Genomic DNA, 25,108 nt, shown 5'->3' on the forward strand with positions numbered 1-25,108 from the left:
AGATCTATGGGGTATCCTCACTGCATGTCGTCATCATCCTCCTGGAATCTAGTGACTATTAGGGTCTCTGCTGTATCTCCATGACATGAGCCTGAGCACTGAGGGTATGTGCACTGTCATCAGCCACACAGAAGTCAAGTGTTCACAGACGCAAGGTGAGGATGTCAGGACTGTCCTCACCGCATCTCGACATTATCCTCAATAAACTTTGTGGCTATGGGGGCCTCCCGAGTGCGCCTGCTGTCAGGAAGACATAATAATTTTCATAATGTTATTGAAATTTAATGTAAAATAGAGCAATAGTGGGGTCTGTGTCAATATGTGTGTGTGTGTGTGTGTGTGTGTGCATGTGACTTAATTGAATTAAAGGTAGCTGTTCTGAAGGCTTTGATGTATAAGAAGATAAGCTATGTTTGAAATTTTAAAAAGGTAAACATGGGGTAAGTTTTAGAATGTGAGGTGTGAAGGGAGCTTTTGCATTTTTAAATAAACAGACTAGATTGAATTCAAAAGAGGGGTGAAATGTTACACCTAGCCAGGAGAAGTTAAGAAACAGTGGCCTGAATTTTTCAGTCGGCGGGCGGGCTCAGCGGGAGTGGGCAGGGGCGGTCACGGAACCCCGCCGCCCGCGATCAGCTCCGTGCCGCCATTTTATACAGGCAGGTCATTTAAGGCCCGCCCAGCACAAGACATGAGGCATAGTACTCAGCGCTACCTTGCGGGCGGGGGGAGGGGAAAGAGTCGGGGCCAGCGCTCTTTTGCACATGCGCACGAAAGAAAGTGCTTCAATCTCCCCGAGACAACTCCGTGCCTCAGTGAGATTGAAAGGCTTTTGAAATAAATAAATAAATGGTTGGAAAATTTAACTACACATGTTCCTTCATGTGACTATGTCACATGAGATGGGACATGTTTTTTATATTTTGGAAAAAATGTTCATTTAATTAATAAAAGCTTTAGGAAATCTCATCCCGCTCGTGGATGAGGTTTCCTAAAAAACGTGAAGGCCGCTTGGCCTTTTCGCCTGCCCGCCAACCTTAAGGTTAGACAGGCAGCATTAACAATTACATTAATTACTTCCTTTATGGCCTTAATAGGCTGCTTAAATATCGGCGGGTGCGCAGCCAACTCCGGTGCACGCCTGCCCAACGAAACACTGCAAGACAGCACGATTATGTCAAGACCCACACCCGACGTCGTCCCGTGTCATTTTATGTGTTGACGTGCCGGGCCAACTCCCGCGGCTTGCAAGCATGACCCACACCTCCCTGTCGCTTGCCATTTCAACACTCCACCCTGCTCTCATGCCCACATGTCTGTCCTTGGCCTGCTGCAATGTTCCAGTGAAACTCAACGCAAACTGGAAGAACAGCACCTCATCTTCCGACTAGGCACTTTACAGCCTTCCGGACTGAATATTGAGTTCAACAATTTTAGATCATGAACTCTCTCCTCCTTCCTCACCCCCTTTCCGATCCCCCTTTTTTCCAATAATTAATATAGATTTTTCTTTTCCCACCTATTTCCATTATTTTTAAATGTATTTCCATCCATTGTTTTATCTCTACCTTTTAGCCTGTTTCGATCCCTTCCCCCCACCCCACACCCACGAGGGCTATCTGTACCTTGCTTGTCCTGCTTTCTATCCTTAATGTCACCTATTAGCACATTCCTTAGATAATATCACCACCTTCAACACCTCTTTGCGCTTTTGTCTATGACATCTTTTGGCTATCTCCACCTATCACTGGCCCTCTATCCAGCTCTACCTGTCCCCCCACTTAAACCAGCTTATATTTCACCTCTTTTCTATTTTTCCTTAGTTCTGTTGAAGAGTCATACGGACTCGAAACATTAACTGTGTTCCTCTCCACAGATGCTGCCAGACCTGCTGAGTTCTTCCAGGTATTTTTATTTCTGTTTTGGATTTCCAGCATTCACAGTTTTTTGCTTTTATCTTAGTGAAACAATAGGAATTTGGACTCAAAGGGGAAAATATAAATAAAGGAGAGAATGTTGTGTATAAAAGCAGGCATTCTAAAATCTAACATAAGTGTGAAGCCTCCAGCATCTAAGCCTCAAGCTGCTGCCTACAAGGAACTGAAGCTGAGAAAACTCATTTTGAATTTGACTGTCCAGAGTGTGTGCTTTGCCTGGGTCTATTTAAATCTATGTGTTTTACGAACCGAGTTGTAACTGGGATTAGATTAATTAGGGGATTTAGAAGTTATCATAGTAGTAACTTATAGATCTAGGTATGCGCTTAAGGTCATTTCTTCTATTAATAAATGTTTAATTTAGTTTTGTAAGAAACCTATAAGACTTGACGGCCTTCTTTTTGCTGAATTTAAAGCCTACGTCTTGAAATATATACAAATTACAAAACAGTTTTGGCAGTTGTTTCAACTTTCCCTTTGGGATTTGAGCAGCTCAGTATTTACCATCGGCTGTGCCATAACACTACCTTGTCTGGCCAGTGTCATGGCGTCATCGCCAGCAACCTCGCCTTTGAGGATCTCATCATCGTTATCCCCTTCGACGTCCTTCTCATTGGAGGATGCATGCAGCTCCTCCATATTCTTCTCAGTCAGGTCTTCCCCCCCCACCAACCCCGTTGCAGCACCAGGTTGCGTAGAGCACAGCAAGTGACAATGATGTGCAACACCCTATAGGGACTGCATTGCAGCGCACCACTGGATTCCACCAAAGTCTGGGTTGCAGTATGAGGCTCGTTATACCATCGCTTTGCTGCAGCCTGAGGCCGCCGCATGGGCTTCATCAGCCACACCCTCTGTGGATGATGAAGAGCTAACCCTGGGGCCTCCCTGTATAATGTCAGGGCTCTGAGACCTGCTAAGGATGTAGGAGTCTTGGTCGCTCCCTGTGAATCGTATGCAGACCTGAAGGATGCGTTTGTGGTGGTTGCACACCAAACGAACGTTCAGCGAGTGGAAGCCCTTGCAGCTAATGTAGTTGACTGCTTATTGCCAATGGAGATCTAAGTGCCACATGAGCGCAGTTGATGGTACACTGCACCTGTGGAAAATCAGAGATATGCACAAATCCCAGCGCTCTTGCTTCCTGGCTTTTCTGATCCCAGGAGAAATGCATAAAGTTCTGTGCCTTCACGAAGATAGCGTCCGTGACCTCCTGGATACACTTGGGCATGGAGGCTTGTGAAATCCTGCACACGTCACCAGTGGAGCCCTGGAAGGAGCCACTAGCATAAACATTGAGAGTCGTGGTCACTTTGACAGCCACTGGCAGTGGATGGTTTTTGGTCATCTGCAGGAATGAAAAACGCCATCTATAGACTCTGCGTCTAGCAAGGCACCTACAAACGACAGTTCACTGTGACCTACAACTGCTTGCGCAGCAGGCCCTGCCGCCTCTTCATCTTGAGGGAGGTTCTCCCCCCTTTGCTGAGCCAGTCATCTATACAGCTCTCTTCTTCTCTGGTTGCTGCAAGCCATGAGGCATACCATTAAATCACCATGCTCCTCCTGCAGGATCAAAGAGAGAGATGTGTGGGTTAAGCATAGGTGTACTAAGAACTTCTCTTGGTTAAGTCTGAAGACCTCTTCATGCATGCAGGAGTGTGCTGGCCATCACTTGGATGGAGATTGTGTAGTGCACTCATTCTATGTCCAAAAACCCACTCACCTCCGCCCCACTCCACTTCACCAATTGGCTGCAGCTTTGCCCACTGGACTGCATGCTGTGCTCTCAGCTCAGGCACAGGCATTCTCCTAACCCGCACTGCAAGGCTGCACTGTTAGCTTGAACCATAATGGATACTGGTCCGAACCTTAATAAAGACATTGTAAGGGGTTGTGAGCGCCTCCACCACTGACTGTGCCATGACCACCTTTCACAAGGGGATTGTAGAACTTGCCCAGTCAGCCAATTGCTCTTCTGTCCCCTAAAATGCTCATTAATTTACAGTCTGCGCCCAAGGATTGAAAAGTTCTGGAGCAGTTGGTGGCACTTTCACGCTTTCGTGTTGCGTGAGTGGGCAGAAAAGTTTTAGAGGCCCGACTCCAAGCATGTCAATGGAGCTGCAGCTGAACGGTCTCAGCTGTGAAAGGATGTTCACTTTTCACAAGATTTTCTAAGTCCGTGGCCACTTCCCTCACCACCCCCCACCGTCCCCACCTCCCCCACCTCCCTCCCTCCCTAACACCACACCACCCCCCCCACCCGGCACAACCTTGAATATTTCCTTCAGTCTATGCTGCCTTGCCCCCAGCTGCCCCCAGCACCCAGAATGTGCTTGAGTATTTCCTTCACTGAGCTGCCTTGTCCCCAACCATCCTCCCCTGTCCTCCCGCAGTCTGACCCACATTGGAGCCCTTGCCCCGGCACCCCACTGAAAGCCAGCCAGGAAAAAGCGACTCGCCTGTGCCCCCCACCCAATGCACAGCGCCCCTTCCTTGATGTCCTCTGGGCGATGCCCACGAGCACTTTGCAAGGTTGTGTGCACTCGCCCCCAAGTTCCCCTTCAAGTTCAGGTAGCCAGGTGCATGCCGCTTATGTACAGTTGTGAAACACGCCGACGTGCCCGGATGATCCAACTTGCAGGGGATGATTCTGGCAGGCAGGGCTTATAGTTAGATGCAAGTGTATTAAAATGACGTTCCCGACCCACGGCAGTGGGGAAATACAGCCGGCCATTGACGGCTGGAGCGGACAATCGCAAACTGGTTTCACAATGGCGTAAAATTAATTTTTGGCCTTTTTGCCATATTGTTCCCCCCACCACCCCCACTTCCATGATGCCCGATGCTGACAGGATTGGAAAATTCCAGCCTAAGATTCAGTAAGAAGCGTTCAGAATCAGAACTTGACCTGCTGTTCAAACATAGTTACTATCCGGTTAGGGACCGTCAACAATTAAAGAGAAATCCAAACATCCCATTTTAACTAATAGAACTATGCTAAAGATTTCATGATTTTTAAACAAAATCACAAACTTTATTGAATATAGAACAAAGGAAAAATGATTAAGTTAACACTATAACTTACATCCACATGTGCTAGATCCTTAGGTTTACTTCTTACTTTCCCCAAGAATTCTCTTACACATCACAATATCTTAAAGTTATTTCCATAGGGAACAACATTAAGAATGCCACAGTCCCCTGGAGATTCTTTCAATTCTCCTCAGCTGCCTCACTCCCTTGTTCTGGTTACTTTTTCAATGTTTCCAAGCTAATCTCCTTTCTTTGCCACAGTGCTGCATGGGGACTCCTGTAGACTCTTCCACTCGTTTAAAATTTGGCAATTTTATAGCTTCTGTTCCCTCACAAAATTCAAACTGAGATTAAGCCTCACCCGCATTAAGTGAGTATTTTATTCTGCTTATAGTGCAGGTCTTAGATCGAGATAGATAGGTTCTTGATTGGTAAGGGGATCAAAGGTTCTGGGGAGAAGGCGGGAGAATGGGGTTGAGAAACTTATCAGCCATAATTGAATGCCGGAGCAGACTTGATGGGCCGAATGGCCTAATTTCTGCTCCTATGTCTTATGGTCTTATGGTCTATGTAACTGTCATTTACTTTGGCTATCTTTTCTCAGTGAGCTGTAAACTGCATACACCAGTTCCAACCTGCAACTACTACTTGGATGGCTCTGTTTCCCTTTATATAGCTCAACCAGTTTCAATCTGCCTTGAAGTTTTGGTTTCTAAACCTCAGGTTCAGTTTTTCTTTCATTACTGGGAGGGTCAGTTTCCTTTCTGTTTCCCTTTTCTGTTTCCATTTCAGCTTCTGTTTTCAGTTAGGTCATGCATTGTTTAAGTTTCTCCACTTGCCTTGGGTGGACAAAGTACACAATGCAATTCTCAAAGCATTACATCCCTTCCCTTTAAATGAGAGAATAGGGCGGAATTTTATGGCCCCATTACAGCGGGGGCAGGGCCATAAAATGCGGCAAGCCGCTCAAAATTCCATTGACTTCGGCGGGACAGTAAAATCCCACTGGTGTAAAATTCCACCCATAGTGTGTTTAAATGGGTTGCTTCCCAAAGTGTAAACAATAAACTTAAAAACGTTGTGAACGTTCAACTTCACACATTCTAACTTTTCTACTAATTTAACAATGCAATCAGTCATGAACAATGAGAAGAAAGATATGTTCACCAACTAACTTGTTCACTTTGATGCATAAGCACCTAAGTATGATGGACATCTTCTCTCATGAGTAGGATATCACCCCTGAAATCAGGTGTGGTCTCATTTAACGCATGTTCTTCATCTGAGATATCGAAGTCTAAATTGGATTCAATGCTTGCGAATGGCATTTTCAGTGCTTTGAAGAATGATGATTTGTGAACCATGCTTAGCCGTGATCATTGATCCTTTTGTGCTGGTCACAACAAATGGCTGGGTATCATCAGGTGTTGTTTGCTTCACTCTACACTTACTTTCATTCAATCCTTCCGTTCCCTATCACATTCATGTTAACAGAGAAACTAGGAGCAGGAGTAGGCCATTCGGCCCTTCCAGCCTGCTCGACCATTCAATATAATCATGGCTGATCCTCTATCTCAATGCCATATTCCCACTGTCTTTTCATACCCCTTGATGCCCCTAATATCCAAAAAATTATCAGTTTCTTTATGGAATATACTCAGTGACCCGGCCTTCACAGCCTTCTGTGGTAGAGAATTCCAAAAGTTGACCACCCTCTGAGTAAAGAAATTTTTCCTCATCTCAGTCCTAAATGGCCTGCCCTGTATCCTGAGACTGTGGCCCCTGGTTCTAGAATCCCCAACCAGGGGAAACATCCTCCCTGCATCTAGTCTGCTTAGCACTTTTAGAATTTTATACCTTTCAATCAGATTCCCTCTCATTCTTCTAAACTCTAGTGAATACAGGCCCAGTAGAACCAATCTCTCCTCATACGACAGTCCTGCCATCCCCGGTATCAGCCTAGTGAACCTGCGCTGCACTCCCTCTATGGCAAGTATATCCTTTCTTAGGTAGGGAGACCAAAACTGCATGCAATACTCCAGGTGTGGTCTCACCAAGGCCTTGCATAACTGCAATAAGGCATCCCTACTTCTGAACTCAAATCCTCTTGCAAAGAAGGCCAACATATCACTTGCCTTCCTAATTGCTTGCTGCACCTGCCTGTTTACTTTCATTGACTGGTGTACAAGAATACCTAGATCCTTTTGTACACCTATATTTCCCAATATATCACACTTTAAATAACACTCTGCCTTTCTGTTTTTCACACCAAAGCATATACCTTCACATTTATCCACGTTATACTGCATCTACCATGTATGTTCCCACACACGCAACTTGTTGAAATCGCCCTGAAGCCTCCTTGCATCCTCCTCACAACTCATAACACAGCCCAGTTTTGTGTCGTCAGCAAACTTAGAAATATTGCATTTGGTTTTCTCATCCAAGTCATTTATAAATATTGTGAATACATGGGGCCCAAGCACTGATCCCTGCAGTACACCACTAGTGACTGCCATCCAGAAAAAGACCCATTTATTCCCACTCTTTGTTTCCAGTCAACCAATTCTCAATCCATGCCAGTAAATTACATCCAATCGCATGCACTTTAATTTTGCCCATTAGCCTCTTATGTGGGACCTCATCAAAAGCCTGTTTTAAATCCAGATACACCACATCCAATGGTTCTCCCTTATCTATTCTACTAGTTACATCCTCAAAAAACTCCAGTAGATTATTTAAGCATGATTTCCCTTTCATAAACCCATGCTGACTTTGCCTAAATCTGTTAATGCTTTCCGAGTGTTCTGTTACCACATCTTTTATAATAGACTCTAGCATTTTCCCCATGACTGATGTTAGGCTAACTGGCCTGCAATTCTCTGCTTTTTCTCTCCTTCCTTTTTTAAATAGTGGGGTTACATTTGCCACCCTCCAATCTGTAGGAACTGCTCCAGAGTCTATAGAGTTTTGAAGATGACCACCAATACATCCAATATTTTCAGGGCCACTTCCTTTAATACTCTGGGATCTGGGATGTAGATCATCAGGCCCTGGGGCTTTTTCAGCCTTTAACCCCATTAATTTCTCTAGCACCATTTTTTTTACTAATACTGATTTTCTTCAATTCCTCCCTCTCACTAGACCCTTGGTTCCCTAACATTTCTGGGATGTGATATGCATGTTGATCATTAGCTCTGCAGGGTAGCTCAGACATGTTGAGCAGATCATGAAGATTTGACACTGTAGTTGCTTGACATAGCAAACACTGATCGATTTTATGCTCTACCATGTGGTCTATTCCTGGGAACCACACCTTTTCCTGAAGGAGTTGTTTGGTTTTGACAAAGCAAGTTGTTTGGTGACCTTCAGATGCTATATTGACAACACATTCCCTCAATGATTGTGGAATTACAATGCAGTTGTTGTGTAACAAGGTCAGATTTGGTTGTAATGGTGAGCTCATTTCAAACATTGTGAAGACCTTGTAGTGTGTGAGCGATTTCACTTGTAAACGCTCTCTCAATCTTGTCTCTCCAGTTTTGTGATTCAATAGCCATCATACTTAGTTGCAATGTCTCATATTGTTGTCGTTTCAATGTCAGCTAGTTTGAGCAACTTTGGTACCATGTATAGGTTTATGTAGTTAACAGGTTGCCTGGCAACCTTTTCTTAACAACTAGTAGAGCTAACTGTCGACAAAGGATGTTGTGAAGGATAATCCATTGGGTTGAGCTTGCCTGGCTGATACTCAACATGGAACCAACACTCTATCCAAGTAGGTGGCTTGCTATGTGGATTGTTGCACAAACTTATTAGTGGCCTATGGTCGGTTATTACTTTAAACTCGCTTCCATACAATTAGCGATGAAAGTGTAAGATACCCCATGTGATTCAGAGTACTTCTTTCTCTGTTTGCGAGTAATGTTGCTTTATAGGCATTAGCAATCTGCTTGCCATCACTACGATTAATGAGTTACCTGTCCTTTTCTTTCTGCATGAGAACTGCACCTAGCTTGCATCCACAACTCATTGGGTGGCTTTCCCAGGGTCAAAATGGGCATTTGTGCAACTTGCTGACAGCTGTTGCTTGATCTGGTGTACAGTCTGTTTCTGTGGTTTAGTTCACTGCAACTTTGTGGTCTCTTTTATCAGATCACACAGGGAGCAGGCAACATAGCAAGGACAGGATGAATGAAGTGACTACAGCAAGCGAGTTCTGGCAGGGTCCAGATTTCCTGCACGTTTATAGGATTCGCAACATTTGCAATGGCTTCAACTTTCCATGGATCAGCTGGTACTCCTTCACTGCTGAACACAAGGCCAAATAATTTAATTCTGCTTTCATTGAACAGGCACTTGTCTTTATTCAAGGTGAAGTTCCATCCTCCATGACATTGTATGCATGCATTTAGGCATGTCTCGAGTTCATTATCAGTGCAACAATAGATGAGAATGTCATCACTTATGTTCAATGTGCTTTCAAGTCCTTGAAACGCAGGCTGAATCATTTGCTGATATACCTCAGCTACTGAATTCACTCCGAAGTTGAGCATTGATAAAGTTCAATGTGAGTGGAGAATACTGTAAGATACCTTGATTCTTTTGCAAGCTCAATTTGATGGTAGCCTGGATTGAGGTCAAATTTAGCGATATGTTTAGCACCATTCACTTTTTCTATGATTGGTTTTTGTTTTCAAGTGCCTTTCTTCTTATATGGCTAGGTTTGGTGACCATATATCAACACAGGTTCTAACCTGGTTCTCGATCTTAATTCTCTTGATGACTTGTATGGGTGAGACTCAAGGGCTGGGCTCATTCCCAGCTTTCTCAATAAAGTCAAGGTCAAGTAAGTACTGAAGTTCCTTCCCGGCCTGATTTCTGACATGAAACTGTATTCGTTGTTGTTAATGCATGACTGGGGGCACTTTAGGGTCTACTGCAGCTGATACCAGTGAAGCGATTAGCATACAATTCAAGGATGTTGTTGGCATGTGTATGTAACTGCAATTATGTGCAGATCTGATCTGTTGCTGTGAAGAAATTGATAAGTGTGTCACATTCTCCAGATATGACAAAGATTATAATATTTGTTCTAGTGTCTTTGAAAGAAACTGATGTTTCAAAAGCCCTAAGAACCTTCAGCGGATTGTCACTGTAATAAAGGAAAATTCCATAATTCCTGTTTTGCAGAGAATGGGGCAGTTCTGTAGCTTGTTAAACATTTTGTCTCCCATGACATAGTCAGATGCTCCCGTATCTGAGATCATTTACTTCCGAGCAGCCAATGGTTGGTTGCTGTGTCCAAAGGCGATCACAGAAGTATATTTGAGTCATCCAACCCTACATTCTACATTCTCTCACCCCTTTGTTTTGGTATGCATACTCGGCACCCTTCTGGTGATATTGGTCTTTGTTGTTAAGCTTGTTGGTGAATGACAAACGCAACCAAAGTGGTTGAGCATTCAGGGCACATACTGTTAAAGCATGGATTCCTTTATTCTCCTTCTAGACTCCCTCTTCTGGTATAAAGATATCGTAGTCCTAAGAGAACAAAGTGCACAATGCAATTGTCAATACACTACGTATCCTACTGGATGTCAACCAGAATACAGAGCAGGTGTTTCAGTCTCCATTTGCTGGGACTGTCTGTAGCCTTATACCTTCTGGCTTAGAGGCCAGAATGCCTTTTAGCCAAAGGCTTGCTCTACCGTCAAAGTAGAAAGAAAAGAGGGAGGGTTCTTTCTGTACAATGTATGTTACAAAGTCATAAACCTTTTTTTTTGTAAATACAAAGGAAATCTTCTCTTAGATTAGGTAATCGGGGTGTAGTGATTGGAAGATAGCTTGAGGTTCATTAGCTTGAAGATTGTTTGGGAAAGGATAGACCAAGAGGCATAAGCAGTTCCATGCTTTCGCTTTCCCCTTTGAAAGGAGCTGTTTCCACATTGTGTTCCTGCAGCAGTTTTAGTATCTTTCCCTTATTAGAGCACCTCTTTTTTCCTCTTAAGCACAGTCACAATAAAGAAGTGAAATCAGTCATGTCTGGTTGCAATAACTAATTTTATTCAGCATTGCTTCATCAAGGCTAGGCACACACTGTCAACTACAAATATTGAATAAGTAGACTGTTTCGAAACTAGGATTTTTCTTAGCAAGCCAAGGTTTCTGTTTCCCTGAGCTCTGTTACAAAAAGCACATGAACCAGTTTACATTACATCTTTTATTATTTAACAAATACCTCTGCAACAGAAGGTTTTAACTCATATAAATTGTTTAAATTAAAGAGTTTTGATCATTTGCCCCCTCCCAAGCTCAAATAATTGTACATTAAAACATTTCAGTACTTTCCTCTTTTAACTTTTCCTTTTTGCTTCTGTTATGTTCTTGCTCAGCGCATAAATGCAAGAGAAGCAATTACATCAACAATGACAAAAATCTGCACACACTTTCAGACTGGGAGAGACTGGAATGGACTAGTAATCTTAGGACAGAATTATTCCCTCGATGGGAACACGCGCGCCCGACCTGAATGGGAGAAAAATAGTGCACAATGATGCCGGGAGAGCGTCCTAATGACATCGTGCACTCGCTTTGATAATTTGGTTGGTGGGCATGCACGGGAGTCAGCAGCGCACCCGCTGACCAGTGGAGGGCTGTTAAGCCCATTAATCAATTACTTTAATAGAATTTTTCCCTACCCCTCTTACCTTACGGCTGGCGGGCAGGCGAATAGGCTAAGCAGCCTTTGGATTTTTGAGGAAACCTCATCCACAGGCGGGATGAGGTTTCCGATGTTAATTAATAATAAAACAAAAATTTTTAGAGCTCATTTTCAACATGTCCCCGCTAATTTGTCAGAGTCACATGAGGGGACATGTCTTTCTTTTATTTGAACACTTTTTTTTTAATGTTAAAAATCTTCAGTTCCCTGAGGCAGCTCTGAACCTTCAGGGAGCTATCACTGAACGCACTCGTGCGCATGCGCTGACTTGTGCGCTCGCCCTCCTCCCCCCCTCCCCCACCCCAGCAACACTGAGGTTTTCAGCGCATGTTTCGCTCTGGCTGGCCGCTGATTGGCCAGCCAGCATGAAATCGCAGCCGGGGCCCGATTGCGGGCAGCAGTCCATTACACGACCACTCCTGGGCCCGCCTGACTGACAAGGTAAAAATCCTGCCCTCGTTTCAAAATAATGTAGATGTAGAGGAAAAGAAATATTTGTAGCACAATATCTTGGCATTAAGAGAGAAGAATAACAATTTGCACTCCTTGTGCAGAAAATTGTCTCTGCACGCTTTACAATAAGAAAGAAAAGAATATGGTAGGCACAGAGCATGGGAAATGTGAGACTAGGATAGGCGGGACTGGAGGCTTTGAAGAGTTTTTGGTATGCCATAGAGGAAAAGGCAAGGAGGAGGGAATTTTGTGGACACCTGGGAAGGATGAAAGAAGAAAGTGCAGAGGAGTTATATGGGATGGCTTTTGTAGCATATTACGTTCTGGCCTAATAAGCTCTTGATAAAGACAACCATTAGGTTCTCTTATTCTTATTGGATTTTGGACATTAGGTGTTTTTTATTGTTTTTCCCAATACCTTCCCGCTTACTCTCCCGAGGAAGTTAAGTCTCAGTAGAGTGCTATGCCACAGGTACCAGTTATTCTTGGGTTCTCTAATTAAATGCTTATTGTTCATATCTGAGTTGAAACAGTTAACCGTTAGGGGGTATCAGTGTCTAACTCGATACTGCCCTCATCTGAAGTTACACATATGCATTTGCCAGAACTCACTGGATATCAGTTAGGAGCAGGAGACCCGGTTGATTTTTTCTCCCTGCTTTACCAGCCCAGGTGTGAGATGGCCAATTATAGCTTGTTTACAGTCACTGCAACCAATTATAGCTCCTGAACTGTCACTCCAACTGGGATCAGATCAGCTATAGACCTGGAACTGAACCTAGAACCTTCAGATCTGTATGTCATAGTTTGAATAGAGCTTCACTAACTCATTCGTTGAAGGACTTTTCATTTTTTTATAGTTGTGCTTTCTCTTGCCTTCACAGTACAGTTCTGCCACAGCACAGTAGAATTTTTTGCATTTGTTATGGGATGTACAATTGCTGTGCTGCCGATCTTTGGGCCTGCTTATTTAGTGAGAAATACTAAACCAAAGACAGATATAAGCAGGAAAGTAGCAAACTTTTCTGAAACATAGGCCAGGATTTTCCATGCCCGCCAGTGTCATGCGTGTTCAGTGGCGTGAGCAGACAATATGGCGCGATTGGTTTCACGACGCCATGAAACCAATTTGCGATCATCCTCTCAGCCCGCTGATAGCAGGAAACATGGCCCGCCATTGGACACCGAGAACATCATAGTGATACATCAGCATGTCATTATAAGGCCTGCCTGCTGGGCTCATCCCCACCTCCGCTGGATTTTCACACAAGCACATAAGCGACAGGCACCTGGCGAGCTGCAATTCGCTTGGGACTTTGACATTTGTTTACCTACCTTCTTTCGGTCAGCACTTGCAGTCATCAGCTTCAGGCTTCACAGGCAGCACCACATCACTTTTAGGTGGGCTCACGGGTAGGTCTCTACCTACCAGATCAGCCATATGTGGGTGGCTTTTCAATGGCTGCAGGGCTACGGTCTGCTTGGTGAAGCAGGAGAAATGGCCTCAGGCAAGGGAAGAGGCTGCAGGATGAGAGCTGTACTGGAGAAGGAGGGTATCCCAGGGAGTGTGTGGGGGCACATGTTGATCTGTGCAAGTGGCCTCGAGCTGAGGAGGCAGTCCCCAGAGGAGATGAGGCCAGATGGAGAATGGGTGTGAGAATGGGTGATGATGTCCCTTGAGCTGGCAGTGAGTGAGATGCCAGTGAATGTGTGATGGGCTTGAGTGTGTAAGTTTGGAGTACTAGATGGTTACTATACCCTGGCTGCATGGACGGGCTCATTCGTCCTCTATCTGCATTAGATGGCCAATCTCTTCTGTGCAGCATTGGCACTGACCACCATTGCCACCATCTGCCAAGCTGGATTGGTGATGCCACTGCCCATCCTGCGGCCAGAGCAGGGGTAGAGGACATCGCAGCGGGCCACCACGGCATCCAAATGGCATTCCAGTGACGCGTCATTAAACCTGGGGGCTTCAGTCTTTTTGCCTTTCGTGGACATCTTCCTTGCAATAATCGTGGGCTGGAAGCACTGAAATGTGTGCGCCCAACTGCACTTTAAATATGGTGCCTGGCGTGATGAAGTGGCGAGGTGATGGCGTGGTGGGCGAAGGAGAGCCTGCCTGCATGGAAACGCCGTGTTTCCTGGGAACGCATAAGTAATGTGGCAGGTTTGGGACAATATGGCGTTAAAGCCCATCATCGCGGCCAGTGGGTAAAACATCGCTTTACCCGCCCGCTACTGCACTTAGTGCACATCTGGGACGATTCCACCCATAGGCCGGAATTTCCACCCCTCACGCCAGTGGGATCTTCCAGTCCCACTGGTGTGAACGGGGATTTCAATGGCTCGCTGGCCCCACCACGAGAGAACACACCATGGGGGGAGCTGGAACTGGAAGATTCCCACCACAGTCTTATAATTACACTGTCTAATAACAAGATACAAATTCTTCACATAATTCAGCCAAAATTCCTTTCTGTTTTAGTAGAGGCATTAACCCTTTTGAAATAAATTCCATCTGGCTTTCCCCCATCTTTCCTGAAAGTATTGATTCATGCTGCAGCATGGTGTCGCCAGTACCAGCTACCTCCTGGTATCTAATCCACATCACCATTTTCATGCACATGCCTCCCAGAAATGATTACTTACAGAATACTGAAAGGCCTGGATAGAGTGGACGTGGGGAAGATGTTTCCATTAGTGGGAGAGACTAGGACCCGAGGGCACAGCCTCAGAGTAAAGGAAGACCTTTTAGAACAGAGATGAGGAGAAACTTCTTTAGCCAGAGAGTGGTGAATCTATGGAATTCATTGCCACAGAAGGCTGTGGAGGCCAGGTCATTGAGTGTATTTAAGACCGAGATAGATAGGTTCTTGATTGGTAAGGAGATCAAAGGTTACGGGGAGAAGGCGGGAGAATGGGGTTGAGAAACTTATCAGCCATGATTGAATGGCGGAGCAGACTCGATGGGCCGAATGTCCTAATTTCTGCTCCTATTTCTTATGGTCTTATGGTTCAAAGAGTATCATTAACATACACAAGCTAGTGTTTTCACTCTTCCTTCATAACTTGGACCTAAAAACCAACCTTGTGGCTTTTCTTTGCAATGCCTTCAGGAATTGCCTGTGGCATGTTAATGCAGCCACCTCATTATCCTTTTAGTTTTGGGTTTGGTACAATATGTGCAGTAATGGGCATGATGAGGATACACATGACACAAACTCAACTCCACTATTTAAAGGGTCAATTCGAAGATGGAATTTAGAAGAGTTTGGATTTGGCACAGAGGCAGGAGTTTCAGAATATGGGCTCAGGACACTCAAAGGCTATGTCTTGCTTTCCCGATATCTCGCATGATGCACTGCTGGTGGCATTGAAGATTCGGAGAGCGATACTCTTCTCCAAAAATGCAAGGAAGAAACCTGCCACTGCTACAAAGAATGCTGTGGTGGTCTAGGAGGTTGGCTGCAGGAGTGTTGTGCAACACTCCTGGTTTCCTGCAAAAAGTGCTTCGATGACCTAACCAGGTCAGTCAGGAAAGTCACATACAGTTATTCACATTCACCTAGATCCTGTTGTGCACATCACTGCCCCCTCCCTTAACTCTCCCTTGTAAAGTCTACTCCACAACATCTCTCCTCACATCCACTTACTGTGCTCTTTTTATGCATTTCCTCATATCCCAATCCATCCATCCTCAGCCGCTCTGTCTCATTCTTATGCAAGCTGATGTTTCTCCCTGATAGTCATCTTTACCAAATGCACTACGTCAATCGGTGAACACAGGCCATTGCGCCCATTCATAGACCTGTTCTTTCCCCTGTTGCAGGAGAAGAAAATTCAAAACACAAGGAAGAGGGAGATAAGCCAAGGTGATCCTTCACAGATTTTCCAATTGGCAGCTGCAGAGGATGAAGCGATTTTGGAATACCTTCCGCTTTGCCCTTCCCTGGCCAAGAACCCTCTCTGATGATGTCTCTCCGAGTTCTTCCTGGGGTTCTGAACAAAATGGCTGTTCTCAGCCAAACTTTAGACTGTCCAAAACTGTCAAATCATATTTCCATATTAGGTATTGGGTTAGCCCAGGTCTGGGCATAGTCCCATCCATTCTTTTAGGTAATTAACTTTTTAAATGCCTCAGCCATTAACTTGAATGGCTTCTATTCTTCCAGGTTTGGCGAGAAAGGAAAGAGTTATCCACACCTCTAGGGAAGCCATCGTCAATGAGTTCCTGTTACCCCTTCAATAAGCATTGAATGTCAAAGGTTTTCACATGCCTGGGTATGTCTATTTGCAATCTATTTGGAGCCTTCTAGAAGCTTGACAAACATTGCAGTCGTAAAAGGTCAGGCAGCTGACAATTAAGAGGGCTATTCAGCCCATTAACAGCGCAATTAAGTGAGATTTTTCACTGCCTGTCCAATGTTACTGTTGGTGGGTGGGCAAATCGGCCAGGCGGCCTTTGCATTTTTTAGGAAACCTCATCCAAGGGCGGGATGAGTTTTCCATTATTAAGTTAAAAAATCAAAACCTATGCACAGAATTTTTATAATGGCTATGCTCAGGTGACCGCTTGTGTTTCGGTGACATGTTTTTTCCGGATTTAAAATTCTTTATTTGATACTTTTGAAGTCTTCAGCTCCCTGAGGCAGCTGTCTGCCTTCAGGGAGCTTTCAGTGAGCACTCCCCCTCGCCTGCGCTGACTTCAACGCTCGCCCTCCTCCTGCCCCCAACCCAGGCAGTGCTGATCATATCAGCACCCGCTTCACACTGGCCGATGGCTAATTTGCCAGCCAGCATGAAATCCCGGTCAGGGGCCGATCCTGGGCAGCGGCACATTTCCCGGCTGCTCCCGAGCCCACCGGCCGTGCCTGCATGCTAAACTCAAAATCCTGCCCTATAGCTTGTTTACAAAATCTATAAAATCACAACTACATATTCGTAACAATGGGCGCAATTTTCCAGTTCTCCGCCACCCCAACCCCACATTCCAACATAGCCCTACCCACCCTTCTGCTCTATACCAGCTCGCCCATTGCACCACCCCCACTGAATCTCTCTCTTACCCCTACCACCCCCAACCTCCTCCACCCTCCTCTAGGCCTGCACACCCTCCCCACCCCACTTCTTGAGTGGAAACATAACTTTATTTACAATATACTCAGCAGCAACTACATGTGTGCTTTCAGCTCCAACTCTATCTCTACACTGACTGCTGAGGTAGCCTACCCTACTCCCCTATTGGTTACTACAGATCCTGTGATCTTGCCTAACAAGTATTATTCTTAAAGGTACATTACGCATTAAATAAAACCATAATTACTACAGCCAGGCATGCTCAGAGAGTCCTGAGTGGAGGTCCCAGGGGTGTATAACAGCCGCTCCTCCTCCCTTTGAGTGCCCGAGGGCCCCTGCTTGACTCCTTGAGGAGAAAGAGCACCTGGAGGGTGCCCCTTCCCCCTCTTGCATAGCCACTGCAGAAGGTCACCCATGGCTACAGTGATGGAGTGCAGGTCTTTCCGCACCTCCAGCAGAATCTGCTGGAACAGGTTCTCCACGGAGTTCGTCACCCTCCCCATGGAGACCTCCATGTGTGCACAGGTCAGCACCACTTCAACAGCCAGCAGGCGAACAAAATCCTCTGCCTCATGGGCCACTCTGTTCAGGGCCTCCAACATCTCTGCCTGATGCTCCCCCGTCTCTTGCTGCCTCTCCAGCATCTCTTGGAAAGCCGATTCCAGAGGTCCGTTATCAGGCACGGTACTTGCAGTTGCGTCTTCCCCAGCGTTCCTCCAAATACCTGTGAGCTCAGCTGACCCTGCCTCCTCCTGCTGCGGACACGGGTCCATGCAGTAACCACCAGAATGTGAGACCCTTCTTAAACTAGAACTAAAACCCACTGAGGTTATGCCCCTGGGCTGGTGGTGGGTGCAGGTGTCTATTGTGACGCCTCTACAGGTGAACTCCCTTCATCAGTGATGTCCTCACTCCCTCTCCAGGCTTGTGTACATGCTGGACAGGGCTTCTTCAGTCTCGGGCTTTGTCCTCTTCCTGGTGGCACCTGTAAGTGAGCAAGAAGAGAGCGAGTGACTGCATGAGCTGCCTCCAACATGGAGGCACCCTTGACCCTGAGGTTTCTGTGACATGCATGGATCCTTACTGTATAGAGGCCACAAGCCAATCTCTCCATCTCCAGTTGATCTGTCCCACTCCTCAAAGTCGGTCAGTTTTTTCAAGCTTGGCCAGCCCCCTCCCATCTTCTCGCTCTCGCTTCTATTATGGCTTCACTTCTCCTGTGCAGAGAGAAGCTGGGGTTGAGAGCAATTGGGTTTTATGTATCTTTCCCATGCTTCCAGTTTTATAAATAATCCACTGTATTGTGCGCCATGTGGTTGATTCACTGCCCAACGTATTACCTTGCACTACTTTTCTGTTTTGCCCATTTTTTGATTGTCGAGTGGCAACATGTCTTTGAGTTATTTGTCAATGAATGGGCAGACATGAATTGAGAGGAGTCAATGGGGGATTGTGCAAGGAGTATATGGTCGGCAGCAGGACTGCTTTGTGTCAGTTGAATTGAGTGGGGGACAGGGCGTGGTATGAAAGTGATCATGAAATGTGGTCGTTATATGGGTCCGCGGGTGGTAACTAACCGAAACTCACATAAGGGAACCCTCAGAATCCTGGGCAACCATGTGAGTAGCTAGTGCTGCAATGGGGGTTACCATCTTCCTCTTCCTCCTCCTCAAATTCCTCTGCTGACGATATGTGCTTAGCACCTTGTTCCTCCTGCAGCCTCAACCTTCACTGCTGCATAATGCAAAGTGCACCATGATCATTCCTGAAAGTCTGGCTGTTGAATGCTAAAGGGCACCTCCAAATCTGCCCAGACATCTGGAGCACATCTTGAGCATCCCGATCACTTGCACAATCACACATCTGATTGCCATGTCACTTCTTGGCTTCATTGGTTGCATTTTTCATTGGTGTCATCAGCCAAGTTGAAGGGCAGTATTCTCTTTCCCTAACAGTCACATTTGTCTCCTCGCGGCCACCCTTTAAGTCTGGTTTCAGGTTAAAAGAGTTGAGAGGGCTTGGACTGCTGAAGGATGAATGCATCACAGCAGCTCCCCAGCAATCTGGCACATACCTACATAAACCTTTTCTTGTGTTGCACAACCAGCTGAACATTGACAGAGTCAAACTGCTTGTGGCTCACAAATACTCCTGGTTGAAGGTATGTATATTGCCACGTGTGTTTAGTTGATGGCACCCTGCACCATTTGGGAAGTCCCAGAGACACAAATCGATCACCGACGCATTCTGTCTGGTGTCATCACAGGCAAATTTAACTTAATTGCCAGCCCTGGAAAACATCCCATTTATGACCTGCCCGACACATTTATGTTCAGCTGATTGGCTGATCCTGGCTAGTTCTAGTATGCTTGAAAGATCTGGAGATAAAAATGCTGATGGCAGTGGTCACTTTCACAATGGTAATGTGTGGGCACCAGATCCAGAAAGGAGCAGACCTTCTGAGACATTGCAGCTGTCAGCCACCACCGAAAATGACAACCTGAACCTCAGAAGACATTGCTCTTCCTCTAGAAAGTGGTGTCCCTGCCTGTAGACCCTGTTACAAAGTGATGCCTCCTGTGAGCTTGACCCCCCTGCTGCTCCTCTCTCTGAGACAGACACCAAGGTAGCCAGATCACATATTTAATGATGCCATCACGCAGTAGGCATGCTCATAACACATGGACACATTTTAGGTATAATTCATAAATTTGACAAATTTGCATTTAGCTTCTGAATCCAAGTAACCGATATAAATTAGAAACAGCGCCAGTCCCAAAAAAGGAACCCTGAGCATCCCACACACTTGCTTTCTATCCCAATGTGATTTCCTCCAACAAGTGCACATCTACCCCTGAGCCAATTATGTGTCCATTCACAAGTTGTTCCCTAAATCCTTTTAGCTTTAACTACAACTGGTAGCTATTCGTATGAAACTATGAAACTTCAGAATTCCACAAGGCATTTAGTAGCTACCCTAATTTGTAGGGTCTACTACAGTCTACATCCTCAAAGAAATCAAACAGATTGCTCAGGCAGGACCTTCCCCTTTGAAAGCTATGTTGATTGCTATTTACTGGATTGTGGTTGTTGCACAGGTAATCTTTGAGTTCATTCCTGATAACCAATTCCATGATTTTACATGAAACTGAAGTAAGACTATGAGGCCTGTGGTTTCCTGTCGCTTTTTTTTCATCCTTCTTGAATACATGCATCACACTAGTGTGTTTCAAACATAGCACCAATAGAGAGAAACAACAAGTTATTTAATAGCCTTGTATCAAAAATGTCCTATGTGTGAACAATTCACATTTTGACACATTGATATAGAAAAATCAGGAGGAGCAACACTGGGAAAATTGTCCAGTGAAAGCCTGAATATGATTTGAGTCCACTGGCATAGATCCCAACCAATTAGAATTCTTTCTTAGCTTCACCAGTAGCTCAATTACATTGAATGGGTTATTTGTATTTATTATATGAATGCCAAAGTCATCAGCAACAGGATATGAATAGATTAAACAGATAATCTCATTCTAATTAAGAGACTACAGTGGTGATATAATACCTTGGTGTGGTGGTTGATGAATTCTGTTTTCTCTTTTTCCCCATCCAACTCCCAATCGTTGATTCAGACTTGGAGAATGTAACCGCCTTTGTACTTCACTTGTTGTAAAAAATCTCATATCTGTTGAGGAAAAAATATAAATGACATTGGCAGCATCGACCAAGCAGGATAATATACAAGCTGCAGTGGAATTTCATGAGCACTGCCCTCAAGTGAAATAAAAGTCTGGATTCTATTGAACAATTCTGCATTTTTTTATTATATATGTATTACAGAATTCAAAAATCAATAATATTGTTTTCCTTTTCTTTTTGAAGCAAAAATGTTCAAAACTGCATTGTTCAGGCAATGCAGTGGAAGTAAGGAGGACCCAACTGATATGAGGGGAGAATATGGATTCTGGATGTCACATCTGGCACCAGTAACAAAGTTACTGATTTTGATTTATTGCACAATATTACAGTATTTGTGGATCCATTTTATTATTTGAATCATTAATCAGGATGTAATTTTTTTTAGAGTTGTTTCCCATTTTTTTTTTCTCATTCTGCCACTAAAGTCACGACACTCCCTTAGCAGTGAAAGCAGCCATTTGATTTATACAATCCTCTGGAATTCCCATCCCACTGCCTCTTGCAGATTAGCCAATGAAGCTTTTTTACTCACGAATGAAGTGTCAGTTTTTCCCATTCTATTTCTGTCAGCCTTCCTAGTTGGAGGCTCAGTGGACATCAGGCAGAACTGGAAGGTAGCCGGAAGATTTCAGTATCTGTCACTGCTGCCACTTCAAGCCTCCACTGAAGTGGTGCAAAGTGAATATCTTAATTGGACCATGCAATATATTTTCCAATCTTAAGTTAAAAACGGATGATAAAATAAAAAAAAAGGAATATATTACACAGTCTGGTAGCTGGACTGAAATTCCGAACTGTCAAGAATCAAATCTTCTCACTATACCTTATTTAAATACTGCTGCTCACCGAAAAGATTCCATACAGTTAACATAAAAATTCAGTTTCTGCACTGCCACATGTCTTTTCTGTGTGTTATTCTTCTTATTTTATTTTATATTTTCCTCTTGCTAGTCGCTCATCATTATGCATTGAAAGCAGGGTATTCTTAGGAAGGGAATCCTCCATGATTAACATCAATATTGCTCCATCCCAGTACGCTCAACTCAAACATGGTGAACTAGACAGTGCTGGTTTGACCCAAAATGCCACACCATTGCTTCAATGAGAATCCATTTTAAGTTGAATGGCAAGAAGCCCTGAGATCTGAATTTGTGACTTTCTAGGCAGGACTTTGAGCACTCAACTGACTGAGCCACTTGAGCTTCATTTTTATTCTAAAAAATAGTCAGGATCCATATTTGCTGATATTGGTTCTGTCATAACTTGTGATGTACTTATGTATTTTACTAAATGCATTATGGAAAGAATTTAAGACCGAAAAATCCGGCTTACATAGTACCACTGGAGCTTGTGTTACAAAAGCTAGAAGCCCCACCCACCCACCCCCACCGATGGGGGGAGCTTATCAATTCCATCCTTTCCTGGCATGGCCCATGCTGCATCCCATGCTGGGAAGGGTACTCGCGGGTGGCATTCTGTACATGTGCCAGAGACTTCCCTATTGGCTAGACTGTGATGTCAATCAGCCTTTCCAGCTGATTTGACACACAAATTCCAAACTTGGAAAACACCATCCCCCTCAACATATTTACTTGTCACTCACCAAAGAACATTTGTTTTCAGTTGTAAGAGGGAACTCCCACCAGTGTTATTTAAATGGAAAGCTATAACTTGCAGGTAAGGTGATTTACATAGAAACATAGAAACTAGGAGCGGGAGTAGGCTATTTGGCCCTTCGAGCCTGCTCCGCCATTCATCATGATCATGGCTGATCTTCCAACTCAACAGCTTGCTCCCGCTTTCTCCCCACATCCTTTGATCCCTTTCACCCCAAGAGCTATGTCTAACTCCTTCTTGAAAACATACAATGTTTTGGCCTCAACTACTTTCTGTGGTAGCGAATTCCACAGGCTCACCACTCTCTGGGTGAAGAAATATCTCCTCATCTCAGTCCTAAACATTCTACCCCATATCCTCAGACTGTGACCCCTGGTTCTGGACTCCCCCACCATCGGAAACATCCTTCCTACATCTACCCTGTCTAGTCCTGTTAGAATTTTATAGGTTTCTATGAGATCCCCCCTCATTCTTCTGAACTCCAGCAATTATAATCCTAACTGACTCAATCTCTCCTCATATGTCAGTCCCGCCATCCCTTCGCTGCACTCCCTCTATAGCAAGAACATCCTTCCTCAGATAAGGAGACCAAAGCTGCACACAATATTCCAGGTGTTGTCTCATCAAGGTTCTATATAATTGCAGCAAGACATCCCTGCTCCTGTACTCGAATCCTCTCGCTATGAAGGCTAACAAACCATTTGCCTTCTTTACTGCCTGCTGCACCTGCATGCTTACCGTCAGTGACTGGTGTGTGATGACGCCCAGATCTCATTGCACATTCCCCTCTCTCAATTTATCGCCATTCAGATAATAATCTGCCTTCCTGTTTTTGCTACCAAAGTGGATAACCTCACATTTCTCCACATTATACTGCATCTGCCATGCATTTGCCCACTCACTCAGCTTGTCCAAATCACACTGAAGGATCTCTGCATCCTCCTCACAACTCATCCTCCCACCCAGCTTTGTGTCATTTGCAAATTTGGAGATATTACATTTAGTTCCCTCATCTAAATCATTAATATATATTGTGAATAGCTGGGGTCCCAGCACCAATCCCTACGGTACCCCACTCGAAAAATTCCAGTGGATTTGTCAAGCATGATTTCCCTTTCATAAATCCATGCTGACTCTGTCCAAATCTGCTGTTGTTTTCCAAGTGCTCAGCTATTAAATCTTTTATAATGGACTCTAGAATTTTCCCCACTACCGACGTCAGGCTGACTAGTCTATAATTCCCTGCTTTCTCTCTACCTCCCTTTTTAAATAGTGGGTTTACATTAGCTACCCTCTAATCTGTAGGAACTGTTCCAGAGTCTATAGAATCTCGGAAGATGACCACCAATGCATCCACTATTTCTAGGGCCACTTCCTTAAGTACTCTGGAATGTAGATTATCAGGCCATGGGGATTTATCGGCCTTCAATCCCATTTCTCCAACACCATTTCCCTACTATGTCCCTGCTATTTAGACGAGCTATTGTAAAATTTGTGAAAGTACTGAGGAATGTTTTTGGAAATGTTGTGATGAGTTTCTGGATTTGGTAGGGAGTGTTGCTGCATCCTTACAGGGGGGACTGAGGAGTAGGTGACTTGTCCACACAAAGGTTGCAACAGGCCAGGACAGGGGGCAGTAGTGGCAGTGTGTCTGCAACATGACAGGGAGATGGAGCAGAAGCTGCAGAGAGGGAAAGCTCTGTGCAATGTCCTCTGCCAACTCGAAGCCTGACTCCTTCATGCTCCTTGGCAGTGGCAGCAGACTGTCTGGCAGGCCAACCAATGCAGCCATTATCCCAGTATGCATCTTCATCAGCATTCTCCTATATTCCATCCCATCAAAATCCTCATTTGACTCCCCTGTAGTAGAGCTTATCTGTGACCTGGCCCTTCGGTGAGCTGATATATGAACTATCCATTCCCCTAGCCAGGGTGCAGCCTCCACAGCCTGTACCTCACCACGTGCAGACTCCACACTAGTTCTCTAATGTAGGTGCCATGCCAGTATCTGAGCTGCTGGCTCTAAGTGTCTAATCTACTACTCTTCATCAGTTCTATGCCATTACTCTCTCTCTTCCTCCTGGGGATACTGTGGCTGGACAGGCAACAGTTCTTGGGAAAGGTTGGGGTAGAAGGCAAGAGGTCCATGGTCACACCATCAGCAGCTTGCAACTCATGCCAGACAACAGGATGAGTGTGAGGTGGGAATTGAAATGGGGTATAAAGCAGGAACATACCATCATCCCAAATACTCTTGGCAATGTTCTAAAGCAGTCCCTAATTATGTCGAGAAGCATCTCCTCTCAAGGGCTCAGGAGATGCAGTCAACCTTGTCCCCCACTGGTTCTGCTTTGCTCCCTTCTTTTCTTATCCTACAAGAAAGAGATAAGAATATCAGCGATTGTATTGCACTGTTTGGGTGACGTGTCTTCCACAGCCGAATAGCTGCAGATATATGGAAGCAGGAGGAGCTGGGTGTGCGGTTGGAATCATTGCAATGTGTGTGAGGGTGAGGTGGACTATCTGGATTTTAGGCGTGACCCCTGAATGACAGGGACTA

The sequence above is a fragment of the Cetorhinus maximus genome, chromosome 6 (assembly GCF_964194155.1).
Source record: "Cetorhinus maximus chromosome 6, sCetMax3.hap1.1, whole genome shotgun sequence".
Lineage (NCBI taxonomy): Eukaryota > Metazoa > Chordata > Chondrichthyes > Lamniformes > Cetorhinidae > Cetorhinus > Cetorhinus maximus.